At 39.9% G+C, this 10,456-nt stretch overlaps 1 long non-coding RNA gene across 1 annotated transcript; it reads right to left on the reverse strand.

Moving 5' to 3' along the window:
- Positions 1 to 957: 957 nt before the first annotated feature.
- Positions 958 to 8,488, reverse strand: LOC310660236. Its single transcript, XR_014503322.1, has 2 exons — positions 8,258 to 8,488; positions 958 to 1,793 (listed from the first exon to the last, which is right to left on the reverse strand). It is a non-coding gene; the product is annotated as an uncharacterized lncRNA (long non-coding RNA).
- Positions 8,489 to 10,456: the final 1,968 nt, after the last annotated feature.

Below are 10,456 nucleotides of genomic sequence, written 5' to 3' on the forward strand. Positions count from 1 at the left end.
TCATTGTTTGTTTTTGAACACAGCAACAGCCTGAACAGATAATTTGCTTTTTTTAAAAAAAAGCAACAAAAACACAACAATAACCAACATTGTAAAATGGACTCCTTATGCTTACTTTTTAAAGAACTTTCTTAGGCAGAAAATCATTTCTATCCCCTGAAATCAACAACAATAGGAAAATCAATGTTGTTATGACCATTAAAGTTAATTTTCACGTTTACTCTGTGCTGTGTTTCAAAATCCAATGCTGCAGCCAGCTTTGAAGCATTTAGAGGCCTATTGTGAGCTCAAGTACTTACAAGTTTATATCTTGTTTTTCCCCCACGGATCTTTTGTGCAGCTGAATGAGTATGTATTCTGCAAGACTTTCAGTCTTTTGTCAGCAGCATAGCAACCATCTCTGGGAAAGATGTAGACAAACACATGGAAGGCTTTGAACTTCAAATATGGCTTGAGCAGTCCTTTTATTCTGACTGTGAATAAGAGCTGCATCTGTTCCTTTATATGGTGTATTCTCACATTGCAATCGTATTGCATACTTACCTGGGAGTAAGCACCATTGAAGAAAATGAGACATACTTCTGAGTAGACATGTATATGCCTGCTTCGTATTTGCGATACAGAAGTGGGTTTATAGAAATTGATAGGACAATACTTTCAGGGCATTCTATTCATTACTAATGACTTGGTGCCAGCTAAGTACTGGATTTAACCTGCTCTCCAAAATTCTCCTGTTATTAACTTTTCTATTTCTTACTATTCTGTTAGCTGGCAACACAAATTTATGTTGAAGGTGCAGGATGTAAATCAACTAGTGTTGCCATATTTTTAGAAGCAGAATTCAGGACACAAAAGTTGTAGAGCTTTTTTTGGGAACTCAAAGTTGTTGAGGCCATCATAAAACATCCATATATAAAATTGTAAAATATATACAAATAAACACCCATGTAAAATATGTAATAACAAGGATTTTCACTGGAGTTTTTAGGCAAGAAACCTCAAAATCCAGGACATTTTGCTGATTTTCCAAAATTCCCCCGGATACTATTTTTGCTAGTTAAATCCTGGACATGTCCAGGAAATTCCGGACAAATGGCAACCCTAAAATAAACATTAAAGAGAATTCTATTGCCATTATGGCAATAGACCCAAAGCTTGTTCGGCAGAATTGGAGAAGTATTCATCAACTTCAGGTGCAGCCGTTCTGGCATTGCTGATTTGTGGCTGCACTTTCTGCTTAGTGCTGTGATTCCTCTTTGGACAGAGAAGGATTTTGCTCGCCCACAGGGAGTGATCTGTGCTGCAGTTGGCACTGTGGCAGCTATGTGTGACATGAACACAGTGCCGATCACCTAGTGACAATCAGCTCCAGGTGGTGTCAGTGGCCTGATCTTAGATATCTCCAGGGCACTCACTGTTTTGCCTTGGTAGAGAAGAACGTGTTTCTGATTCAGAGGCTGTGATGCGAGCACAGCTCAAGTAGCATATGCAGTTTTCATTCATGCTGCCAGTACCAAAGTGGTTTATGCAGTTGTCCCATGTGTGATGATCATCCCCAACTCTGGCATTGAAATCTCCAAGCAGGAATAGGTGTTTGCAGGCTGGCAACTTCATTGAAAGCCTTGGTATTCACCCCATGCCTAACTGCCTTATCACTTTACCCACTAAAGAGTGTTGACTGGTCCAGTAAGCAAGTTGCCATCATTCCAGACCACTGGCCATGTTGGCTGGGATGTTGTAGTCCAACAACATATGAAAGGCACCAGGTTGGGGAAGGCTGTGTTCTGTGGCACCTGCAAAGGAGGCCAGTGGAATGATGATTAATTTATCTAGCCAAATATCTCTATCATATTTATTACTACCCTTCAATCCTGTTCCCAGGACAATTTAGATGACAGCAACACACAATTAAGCAACTTAAAAATACAAACAAGATACTGTATTTACACCGATCTAATGCACCATAGAATCTAATGCGCACCTCAGTTTTCAAAACCTTGAAACCAAAAAAGTATTTGCTGGCGAATGTAAATGTACCATCAAATCTAATGCACATCCTAATTTTCGTGATGTAATTTGGCCAAAATTTACATTCGAGAAAATACGGTATTTCGAGTTGTATGCACATTTGGCAACACCTAGATGGGTACCATGCTTCTGGAATCACGATGGATGGATCAGCCAATTTTCGTTCTGTGTTAGGATGGTGCAGACCTAGGACCGAGTGCCTGCAAAACTGTTTGTTGCAGACTTTAAAACAACAACTGAAAACCCCTCTACATTTAAATTATATGCATCTTACACATTTACTTCCCCTAAAATATATATTCTTATATGCATGTTGTAAGAAGCACATTATTGTCTACGTTTTTTTAATCAAAATTGAATTGCAAAATTAATAACTATATTCTGAAATACATGTAAGTCCGGGACTGATGAACTGGGTCATTTCACTTTAAATTTCAGAGCAAACAAATTTCTTCCCCATCTCTGTTCAGGGGTTCCTTTGTGGATATATGTCATATCCTATATTTATGTGAGGGTTCTAACAATGTTAGGAAAGTCTGTTTTGCTGGGGGTAGTTACGGTGCTGAATGTAGTTACCTCTTTACCTAATAGGTGTGCTCTCCTGATATTAGATTTAATAACTTTCAACCCTTTTTATACAGTACTATGTCTGATTAATTTGTATATTGTAATAGAGGTATAACCCCCATTTTGCTTCTGATACAAAAAGTATATGAGCCCCTAGATTTTAAGTATATATCTTCTATTGGAGCCAGCAGCGTTTAGAAACTCACATGTGCTTTTAGGATAATAGCTCTGGTTAGCAAGTTCTATCCTTCCAGGCCACTTTGCTAGGAAAGTCTAACAAGATGAGAATAATTTCCACTTTGCCGCAGAAGAATTCTGTAAGAGGCAGCACATTACTGATGCTTTTAATTTCCATTTGATTGCAATCATTTAGATAACTCTTCCAGAGATACCAGATGAGCCTGTGCTTTCCATTAAGACATATGTATGAAACTTATAATAGAAGTACAAGAAATAGCGTAACATATGTTCCCTTCATGTCCGAATGAAGGGTGGTTAATTCTAGTTGCTCTATATGAAAAATGTGACCTATTAATAACTATCGTAATGCATTGGCATTATAAGTTATTAATTGTAGAATGGGTGATGAAATTCCAGGCACATTAGCCCATTATGTTTTCTTCAGATCCATCAGCGTTTAAAGCATCCATCAATACTATCACATATAGAACAGCAGGGCTTTTGAATGCACACAAACAAGCTCAATAAATAATAATAGCAACTTGAATAAGCACAGCAAGTAACACTAACAACTCTGAAGGTAAGAAGGTAGTAGCTGCTTGGGATTTTCCACCATATTACACAGAGTGCAATGATTATCTGCCTGCTGGACAGAAGTCATGGGTGTGGGCTTGATGCAATGAATGTCAATCCTAAAAAAGTTCAACAACTTTGGTCAGCCCTTTGGTCAGCCCCCACGGCCCTTCACTTCATCAAATCTGGCCCTCTTTGAAAAAAGTTTGGACACCACTGATTTAGGACAAAGTAGTTGACCTAGAGAACCTGAGGGAATGAGAGAGGTCGGTGGGTGAGGCCTTCAGTGAGGTTGTGATAGTGGTTTCCCTTTCTCAGGGTGAACATTCCTCTCCTATCATGGAGAATGAAGGTCTCTGGGAAGAAGATGTCACGCTGAGGAAGAGGAAAATGATCCTCTAGAATGGGGTAAACTGATGCCTTCTCACATGAAGGACATTGCTTTAGGGCAGTAGTTCCCAAACTCCCTGCTCTCGTCCTGACCTCTTGAAAATTGATGAGGCTACTTAGTGGACCACTTAATGATTTTTCTGCTTCTTGTAATGTGCTATGCAAGATGTAGTAAAAAAAAATTCAATTGAATTCCTGTTGCTTCTTTTATTTCTTATATTGCATTTTATTGTTTTACCATCTGAATTCCATGTACAAGTTTTAAGAAGGTTAAAAATTGCAGCCCTACCAAGTCAAAATGTTGCCAGCTGCCATCACACCTACCTATTTAAATAACCATTTCTTTCAGCAAAAAAGTGGCAGTTGGCAAAGTCTTGGCCTCCCCCTTGTATTTTGGTGATTCGAATACACATACACAACTAGTGTGAGATACTTGTGCTGAGATAGCAGATACATTTGCATCAGAATCCGAAAAGAATTGTAGGAATCATCCCTGAATTCACAATTGTGATTAAGTATTTTATACTACCCTTCAGTCATATTTCCAGGGCCACTTACAAAAAGGACAGAATCAGTTAAAAATGTAAACAGGCAGAAAAACCCACGCTGATCTACTGCGCAGTTCTTCAGTGGCATAGAGCCTTATAAACAAAAGGAGAATTAAATAATTGTAGGTCTGTAGGGGGTTAAGGATCATCTGCCCACCGCATTGAGGCAGGATTCTCTGTGCCAGACTTCCTGAAAAGGACAGTTGCTGTAATCCAAAAGAGACAGCAAGCCAAAAGCAGGGAACAGGAATCAGCCTGGTGCCCATTGCCAGAGCTGCCTGGGGGAAAGGAATAAGTTTTGTCCAGGGAGTCTTGCCATGTTCTCTGGGGGCAACATGAAAAATGCCAGCCATCTGACCTAGGGGGAAATTCTTTCTTCTCCCAAAATAGAGCAGCTATCCAAATCTTTACTAGGAGAGTCAAAGCCACCACAACTTCTTCAAAGCATGCTTCACTTCATCCTTTGTTTTATCTCAAGTCAGGGGTGGAGGCATACCTAGCCTCTCTTGCGCCCTTGGCAAGGAGCTGTATCTGTGCCTTGCCCCGTCCCTTGCACTGTTGGAGCCCCACTGGGCACTTCACTCACACTTCTAATAGTGTCACTGGTGGACTCGGGAGGGGGTCCCACTGAGCTGGTGTGACGGCCCATGCCAGTGACCATATTCCTCTGCCGAGGCACCCAGAGAACCTCACCTGTGTTCTTAATCTGAGAGCAGCAGCAGAATGGCATGGTGTGCATGCCAGCCCCCAAGTGGGCTCCTAGCTAGAGTGGAGAGGCATGATTTGTGAGCTCCCCTGGTCCTGTGCCTTAGGCTGGGATCAACCTGGCCAACACCTAGATACACCTTTCAAGGTGTGGCTGGGTACTTAAAAAATAGGAGTCCAGCCCAATAGACCCAAGCATCCTTGCCAATTTATATACATATATGTAAATTTTTGAAATATTTACTAGACTCTAGATTTCACAGAAGGCAGGTCAACTAATTTTCCCATCCCCAGAACAACTCAGTTCCCCCCATTCATATGCACCCCATCATCTAGTTTTGTCCTTTTTTAAGTTTCATCCTTTCTTTGTCTTCCTTTTTAAGAATTTTAATTAAAAATGCATTAAAATTGGCTCCCTACAAATTCAATAAAACAGAAAACAGAACAAATCCTTTGTTATATTTTTGTGGGCCACTTAGAGACCTTTCTGGCATTAACTGGTGTATAAATATATGAAATAAATAAATGAAGCCCCCAAATGGTGCCTGTCTGGCTTGCTCCTTCATCATCATCATCATACACACCAGGGCTAAAAAATATGAATGAAATCATGTTTGGCCTCAAATCATTTAGGGCTAATCCACACATTACATACTGAGTTATGAAGGGAAAGGATGCAAAATAAGCACCGTGACTCTCCACAACTCCTGGAGGGAGTCATGATTGCTACAACTTGTTGAGTATATATGCTCTGCAGTGAGCCTGCATATGATCGGCATAGCCAATGGAGTCAGGGAGGGGCAGCTGCCCCCCTAAATCAATAAAAAACAATAAAAATGCATAACTTACTGAGTTTCTGCCTGTTGGGATACTGCGAGGGAGACAAAGTCCATCATGACTCCATGTCATCTCCGTTGTGATCCATCGATCTCCCGTAGATACAGTATCAGCAATTAGCGACATGAGCTCCAGAAATAGCTTGCCACATTCCAGAGCTGATGCACGCTCTATCAGCAGAATTCACACAGCGAAAGATGCACGCAGGAGAGCATTATTTACAAGTTTATTCAGCGTTGGTCAGAACAAAGAAAACATGCCTGCTTCAGTGTCTCAGACACAGAGAGAAAACGAAAGCATAGACACAACAGAAACATCCTGTGAACAGGAAATACGCAGGCTATGACACAAACATCCTGCTCCCTTTTAAGGTGGAACGGAAATATCCTAACACTGCCTCCCCCAACAAAATTCCTGGCTACGCCCATGCTGCATAAAATACTCTGTGTAAAATGCAAAACGACCATTTGGCTTTGAAAGACGACCTCCATGATGGTGCCCATGCCTTTAATGAGCACTTTCTCCTATTTTATCTGTAATTCCAAGACCATTTAAATCTGTCACGGCTTCCTCCAGACTAATGCTTCCTGTTTGTGCCATATTCTAATAGACATTAGTTAAGCCATTTCCTTTGCTTCTTAAATGGTTCTTAAGATACGATGTTAATGAACAGTATAGATAGCTAAACATCTGGGTACCAGTTCAAAGAGTTCTGGCAATTACTTCTAAACTGTTGAAAGCTCTTGCTTCGAAGACGCAATTTATTGAAATGATCTGGAGTTGTAAAAGTTCATTTTTTGTAAAGAAAAGATATAGAAAGCTATTTACGAAATTAAATGTACCTTTCCAATCCAGTGATGCTGCAGAGAGCAGTTCTTCTTTATGAAAAATTACTAGAGTAGCTTTAGGATCATATTAACAGCAAAAATGAATCATATATAAAAAGCAATTTCTTACCAAGGACCGGCTATAAAATATGTGCCTTTGGCTTTTTGTTTACCCTTTGAACTGAATGCAGTGCTATTGCTGACTGATCTAGTTACCTTGAGACATGGTTTTGTGCCCATCAGATTTTCATGCAATTATCTTTTTAGACTGAGTAGCAACATAAATCATCTTCATTTTGTGTGAGATGTTGACATTTATTGATTTAATGTTCTCAAGAAACCTTTCAGGGAAACACAAAAATCAAATGGCTAGATATTAAGAGATAACATCTTAACAAAAATGGATAAGTAGTTGTTAGAAGGTTTGTCAGAGCGTAATAAGGCCAACTGTTCCAAAGATACATGGCATCATTGTTGTGACAATTCTTCTTATCGTTTTCTCGGGAAGTTCTCTGTGATGAATTTGTATGTAGAAATCGAACCAAACATTAAGAAACAGCCCACAGTAAGCATTTTAAGGTAGAACGAGCTACCCATGATCAGTAGTGGCAAGATTCAGTACTTGGTTTGCAGTTTGAGAAATATGTTTTAGCTGATTGATGAGGTCTTCGTTCAGATGCCTATAAGGGTTTGGGGAATTCTGTCAATGTAGGCATCCAATTCTCTACTGGCCTCCATAACCGCTGCCACCTTCACACCTTTTTGCAGGTGAGCACTGACTGTAGACATATCGGTGCCTAAGACCTCATCTGAGTCCCCAGATAATGAGCTTTTGATTTGCTCTTTTAGATCTAGACATTGAAGAGTTGCTTTAAATCAATGAAATACTTGAATCATTACCATTACTGGTATGTAAGGAAAGCCTATGGTTCTCCCTCCATGAGATTTTGGCCACACCATGCTCCCTGAGTCTCAAACCAAGTCTCAAACTTCTGGGTTGAGACAATTTTTTTTTTAATTATCCTTGTAGCACATAATTTATTTTAAACACTGTACAAATAAATGGCAAAATAATAATAATCACCAGATGCCCATGTCTAGAATTCACAGTGATAATTCTCCTCAACAGCCTTCTTAAGGCTATTTACTCAGTTTGGATAATGACAGCATTGCATTGTGGGCCTTACCCATTAAACAGTTATTAGGGTAAAGAAATGAAAATGAAGTCTCTCTTATTTATTTAACCACATTTGTTAGTTGCTATATCCTTACATGCTTAGGGCACTTTACAATGAGGCAAAAACCACTCTGCTAACCAATAAGTACTGTATTTTTCTGTGTATAAGACTACGTATATATTTTCCCCGGTTTTTTAAAGTTTAAAATTGGGGGTCGTCTTATACACAGAATGTTGCGATTAATTATTTCTTAATTTTGGGCTCAAAAAATAGGGGTCGTCTTATACACAGAAAAATATGGTATATCGGTATTATGAATGATTTTATTGTCTTGCGTGGAATTGTTTTAAAGGCCTTAAAAAACAACAACCAATCATGAGGAACAACAGAGACAAATAACAAAGAGCATATGACCTATGCGAACCTGGTAGGTTTGATTTTGTTGACGTGAACCTGAACTTGTAGCCTGATATTCGAGGGCAGGAAGTATAGTCACTGCTAGAATTGTGCTGGCGACTCTTGGGGCTTGGCCTCTGTAGCTGCATGGAGTGACACAGCAACGCCAGAGAAAGTTTTCCTTATCTTCCCAGGGTGTAAGCCATGCTCCGCAGAAACTTCATGCTGCGCATCCATCAACTTGTATTCATTAGTTACTGCGAAGAATTCTTTGTTACACATCCGATGTCACAATCAAGCATAAGACCTGCCAAGCTCACCAGCTTCCTATTAGCTCTCCCCCAAACCACAGTAATTCTGAGCACATCATTTTAACACAGCAGGAAGAAGGAAATTGGATTTCTATTATGCTCCTTGCCAAAGACATACAGACAATTCACCTCTTTGCACGTGGAGTCACTAGATGGGAGATGAATTGCATTAAAGCCGAGTTCATAAAGGACACCCTAGATTACAGCTCCATATTTAAATTCAAAACTCCAAGACATCAAATGACTGGAGGAAGCACAATCTGGACACCTGAGACAATTATTTAGGTGATATTTAAGCATGTAGTGAATAAAATAAGGCAACCGTATTTCTTCTGTCAAATTCTTTTGTGTTGAAAGCTTAAATATATGTTACAACATCAAGAGATAGCAACATATAGTAATGTTCAGTGGCAATTAAAACTTTGGGCAAGAAAAATCTTCTGGCAGAAAGAATCATTTCCAGCATGTTTCAGGGTGCTTTCTCGTGCCTTCTTGGAAAACTGCATCAAGCAACATCCCTTGTGCTGCTGGAATTGTATGGACTAGTGTTGAGATGAAGGAAGGGGTGTTTTTCTGAAATATACTCGCAGTTGAGTGTGGATTTCATGCTCTTTATTCAGCTCATAGTAGTGAGGAATGGAAGTTCCCCCAAAATATTTGCTTTATATACATTCTTTACACAATGGGCCGCACGTGATTGGCTAATTCTGGGATTCTCCTGTAGGCCAATCAGGTTGCAGACTCACTTCCACCTGAAGCTGGATTGGGTGGCTCCTGTGGACCAATCAGACTGCTGCATTCTGAATCCTATTGTTCTAGGACCAATCAGACTGCTGCCTTTTGGATCCTATTCAACTCAGTACATAACATTTTCATAAGCCTTTTTGTTGCTATATTGGAGGGAAGGGATGGACTGTTTCTACAGTGGGAATGTGCTTTCCCCCCAAAACACAGCTGTCTGGGCACACCCATTTCTCCCACTCAGGTAGTGGTGACATATGATTATTTTGGAAATGAATGTGCATAGCAGCCTTCCCCATGGGACTGATGGGAGTTCTGGCCCAAAAGATCAAGAGGACACCAGGTTAGGGAAGTCTGGCATTATTACATCCAACTCCTAGAGACCAAGTCCCCCCCCCCCAATAGAATACTTGAGGGGGCCACCCTACCCCACTCCCAAATGATGGGCATTGCCATTCAAATTGTGACTGTGCACAGTGTCTTGTTATCAGTTATGTGGTACCTGCCCCCCAATATTTTATTCAAGTTGGCACTCTTGGCTGGCACATATTCTCTTTCACTCCAACACTTGTATATGTATACAGTCATCCAGTATACAGATTCAAAGTAACATGTTAACAAACCTTATGTGACATATCTAATGGGCAGCAATGTGCTTTTATCCTTCTTCATTTTAAAAGCCAAAATAATTGAGCATAGACAAGAAAATATTGGCAGTTTTTCTGTGGTATGGAAGCTTTGGCAGTTTGCGTAATGTAACACAGCAGGGAGGCTGAAGTAATATTTATCCTTGAGCTTTCTTCTATTTATAATACTTAATTTGCCTAGAATATTATTATGATCATCAAATCAATTTCTGAAAGTGTGGCATTGGACAATCATTATAACATCAAGAAAACCTTGAGTATTTCTTTCCACTGGGGGCTGATCCAAACCTGAGAGCAGTTCCATTAGTAGGGAGTAATTCCAACAAGCTTTAGAGTCTCTGAATTTTCTCGTGCTGCAGTTTGCTGCATAATTATTGTCTCTTATTCAGGGCATAATAAATATGTGTGTCAGAGAATTGTTTGGTATCTATAAAGCTATTAAGAGTTTCTGTCCACTTTACAACTGTACTTGTGTAGAGGCTTAACAGCAGAACTGGAGATCAGATTGGACATTAGAGCTAATAGATT

Source organism: Podarcis tiliguerta, assembly GCF_965153285.1.
Source record: "Podarcis tiliguerta genome assembly, chromosome: 11".
Taxonomy (NCBI): Eukaryota; Metazoa; Chordata; class Lepidosauria; order Squamata; family Lacertidae; genus Podarcis; species Podarcis tiliguerta.